General features: G+C 39.0%; 1 pseudogene; it reads left to right on the top strand.

Annotated features, from left to right (window-relative positions):
* The first annotated feature begins 2,079 nt into the window (after window positions 1-2,079).
* On the top strand, window positions 2,080-4,532 carry LOC148586944 (uncharacterized; annotated as a pseudogene).
* The last annotated feature ends 273 nt before the right edge of the window (window positions 4,533-4,805 follow it).

Here is a 4,805-nt window from a genome sequence, read left to right on the forward strand (position 1 = left end):
AAAATAAAAATTATGATAAAAAATTAATTTCTGCTGCCACATGTCATATGGCACTGTAGCTGGAACAGTTCCAGCTACAATGCCGGCCCAGTCTCTTGCCAAACATAGCTATGCTGAGCGGACCTAAAACATGCCTTGGGGTCCATGGCAATCCCAAGGATTTTTAAAATCCTTGTAAATTATTTTTTTTATATGTATTATGTCCTTATAAGGGCCCGGTCAGGTTTTACTGGAAGAAAAGTTTTCACCCCTGCCATTAAGTACCTTGAAAAAAACAAAAGAAAAAAAAAAAAAAAAAAGAGCTATTTGCTGTCTTATCCTTTCCAACATGCTAGCACTTTTTCACATGCACAAGATCGGAAATACCTCTCCAAGAGGCTATGGGCCTATGGCAGAGCATATATGCACAGTAGCACAAGAATTCTCAAATATATCTTAATCTCAGTAACTACGTACAGAACAAAGAAAGGCCATTAGTCAACTAGGCAACTAGAGAAAAAACAAAAGGAAACTAGTAACATTAAGACTTTACAAAAAAAAACAAGAAATCCATAAAAAAACAATAGGTCAAATAAAAGATAGTAATACTCAAACTAATTAGTGTGCTTAAGAGGTCCGCGTCAAATTTATTAGTGTAGTAGTATTAAAATTTATTTGACTGTGAAAACTAGGCATTACTTTTTCAGCTGAAGTACTATTAAAATGCAACACTTTGACCTTTTTCTTAAAAGATTTATTAATAGTAATTTTAATAAATCTGAACTAGAACTAGGGAATGTTAGCGGTTGAGTCCCAGGAAAGTGGGGATACGCAAATTGATTCTTTTAATATAGTTTCCACTATCATAGACGAGGAAAGAGAGTCTAGAAAGGTTATATTGCTTATCTAGTTATGGTAGAATGTGAATTATAAAACTGCAATAGGAGTATCCTCTCCTTGTTGACGTGAAAGAGAAAGCTGTCTAAAATGACATATAGTGCTAGCAGTGGTTTACCCAACTCAATAAAGCTGCAATTCCAGTTGTAGACAGCATGTAAATCCATTAGAATGTAGCTCCATTAAGAGCCATGCCCTCTGTTAAGTCCATGGGAGTTGAGTTTCCCCCACCCATATATATATATATATATATATATATATGGCTATGGGTGGGGGAAACTCAACTCCCATGGATATATATTTTCCTTTTTCTTGTGGCGTATCTAAAATGTTGAGGAAGCCATTAATTCTCTCCCTTCACTTCCTAAGAAGAGTGCCAAAAATCAAGCTCACATGCATGAGAAACGAATCAACTACTGTCTAGAATTATAAAGAAAATGGCAGCTATATATAAATATAGATCTTAGTTAAGGATGTCTGAGTTTATTTGTTCATTTGTTATGGTTGTGGGAGCTTAATTTGCTTTGGGTGTGCTTAATTTCTATTAGAGAGAGCTGTTTAATTATATTAGCGTTGTTGTAGTGGTTGATTTCTCTTAAATATAGAGGTGTATGTGGTGAGCTAGAAACTTTTGCTTAACCTTAATTTACCAGGATGACTGGAGATATATATATATATATTGATTGGTAGTTGTTCACTACACATTACATTAACACAATTAATTAATTTGTGCATTAGGTAAAATTTGGTATATATCTTATTTTTAATATGTGAGTCATTTACATATGGTAGTGAATATTTCATGCACTGTATACGTAATTAATTGGGTGCGTGCTATTTTTCGTAGGTTGCCATGAGTACTAGGAGGAAGACAAGAGCACGGAGGCCCTCGTCTTCAGTGCGGCAGTCTATGTCGCATGGGTCTCCATTGGACCACCTTGATGACAACGAGCAACAAGACGTTGCTCAGCTTATGAGGCAGCAGGACAGGTATCGACCATTACTTCTAGGTGATGTGGAAGTGGAGATCCTTGTCCCTAATCCATACGGTACGATAGGCTTGGCCCAGATGGAGTATCGGCATGAGTCATCTCTGTACGACACAAATGCATTATTTCTTCCAACTTGCTGGCCGACGTGCAGCAAGTTAGGCTGAGTTCTCATGGCCATGTGGAGCAGCTATATGGCCAACCTAGCGTAGGTATGGACGATAGTGAGACACAGCCCCCAAAAGACATGACTGGTGGGACAGGTGCCATGAATGACTCGCAGCCCAGTGACACTGCTCCCGCCGGCCGGTTAGGCCCTTGCCAATTCCGGACGATAAGTAAGTGTATATGCCCAAAATACAAACATATAAGTCTTAATTATTTGTAGTTAGTATTCAATTCGAAATAACTTCCATTGGTAATTATTAATCTGTTAGGTATCAATGTAGATGGAAACACATGTTTAGAGATGTTCACTATTAACGACTCGCACAGGTTGCCGGGGGTCCCTGCCGGAAAAAGGATCGTACTCGAGTACAATAGTTCATGGCAACCCGTAGGATTTAGCGCTATGAGGTTTAGACGAATGACCGGTAAGATTGTAAGGAGCGAAAATTATGTCCGAATACGGGATGACTGGACGAAGGTATCGGAGCGTACGAAAGAAGATATATGGGAAGCCTTGATGGTATATTTTAACTAGATGTTATACGATAGCATGCGTATTTTATTATGTCAAACACTCCTAATGCATGTATATATATGCTCTAAGTTGTACATATATATATGTGTGTTTATATGTATATACATTTACACATATTTTTGGTTTTTTCAATTTATCAATTTTGAACTTGTGCAGGTAGATTTTTTCGTCATGCCCCAGTGCAATATGGTTGTCGTAAAGAATGACGCGTTTAGAGATATGAACACCAAGCTGTGGACTTGGAGGCACAAGTTAAAAAAAGATCTTACCATTCAGCCGGATGATACTCCGGACACCATATGGGCGAGAGTGGGGCAAGAAAGGCTCTCCGAGTATGACCCCTTCGACTTGGAGATCTTGTTGGATAAATGGTGTAGCAAGAAGAACCAGGTAGGTCATGAGTTATATTATAATTTTGTGTAGTTTCATTAATTGTAATTGTGTTGGTATTAACATATTAAGAATGTTAATTGTGCAGGAGTATGTTGCGCATATGAAGAGCTTGCGAACATTGAACAATACGCCCCATTGCACCCGGTCGAAGAGTTACGCCAGGGTTGCACATGAGGAGGTATGTTTGTAATTTACCCTACGCCAGGGTGACACATGTGGAAGTATGTGTGTAATTTACCCTATACTTATAGATGTAAACATTTGATATTATATATATATATAAAAACATATCTGTATGTTCTATTTTTTCGGCAGATCGTAAGTGTGGGCACTCCTCCTACGCGAGCATAGTCTTACATCCGCACACATAAGAAGAAGGATGATCGATATCCGAATGACATAGTCAAGAAGAGATGTATACGCTACTCACCTTTTATATGTTGTTTTGCTTATATATGTGTGATAATTTATTTGCGATTAACAGTAATTAATGTAACATACAGGAGAGGATGGAGGAGCTTATACCCACCGACCCTACAACATCGTCGAGCGTGACAGAGGGGACTGCATGGTGGGTGCCGAACGATGTGTACGCCCAGGCGATTGGAAATAAGCCTAAGTACGTTGGTAGGGTTCGGCAGGTTGGACCAAATGTTCTACCTGTGCAGGGCACCATACACTCATACTATACACCGTCACAGGCACGGTCTCAGAACACTAGGCACTCTACGGTCTCACAAGAACTTCTTGACATAGCACTTGAGGCGGAGAGGGCACAGCACAAGGCACAGATGGATGCGATGTTGGTCGGAGAGCGGGCGTAGACAGATGCGCGGTTGGCCGCAGAGTGGGAGCAAACAACTGCGCGGGTAGCTCTGCAAGTGGCAGAGCAGGTGGCTGCGCAAATTGCTGCGAAAGATGCGCAGTTGGCTGAAAAGGAGGCTCAAATGGCAGTGCATCTTGCGAAACAGGAAGCTCAGATGACAGCAATGTTTGAGGCCTATTTTCGCCAACTCGAGGAAATGATACGGTCAAGCTCCGTGCCCGAGGTGACTCAATACAAGGGAGCGCCAGACAAAGCTTCCCCACCCTTTGCGATTGTGAGATTGTCGGTCGATAGTAGATCAGGTAATGACATTTTTTCATGGTCAATGTGGTTTTAGAATTGTCCCTATATATATGTGCACTTCTAAATTTAGAGTTTGGATATGTTGTAGTGATTCTCATTAATGATGTTGTAAATCCTATTGAATTTGGTTTATATCATGGTTGGTTTGGTAGTGGATGTGAATTAGAGCTTTGCATTTAAAGTGTTTGGTATCATGCGATGGACCACTATGGTCCTTGTAGAATGTGACGTCCATTTGATTTGATCACGAAAATATGTTGGGGGTGTAGATATAAATCTAAATTTGTTGAGTATGATGACCTTTGTTTACATAGTGACGTTGCTTAATGATTAAGACTTGATAATACTCTAGAATATTGTTTGGTGATTATTTGTTTTATCATTTGCAGCTAGTGGCTATCATGGAGAGGATGCTATTGATATCAATGATGACTTCAATTGAACAAATGGTTGGCCATTCGCACTTGGTTTACATCAATTTTTTTGTTGATGTGATTGTATTTGTGATAGTTTTCTTGATGTAGTTAGATATATATGATAACAAAAATAGTTTTATTGGTGTATATGTCTTTATTTGTAGTGTATAGTTTTTGTGGTTGGCCATTCACACTTGGTGTATATGTCTTTATTTGTGATAATAGAAATAGTTTTATTGTATCTTGAAGCTGGTTTTGGCTGATAGTTTGTTAGATGTACATCGAACTTGTATGTTTGT

Source organism: Corylus avellana, chromosome 3 (assembly GCF_965113065.1).
Source record: "Corylus avellana chromosome 3, dhCorAvel1.hap1.2, whole genome shotgun sequence".
In the NCBI taxonomy this organism is placed as follows: domain Eukaryota; kingdom Viridiplantae; phylum Streptophyta; class Magnoliopsida; order Fagales; family Betulaceae; genus Corylus; species Corylus avellana.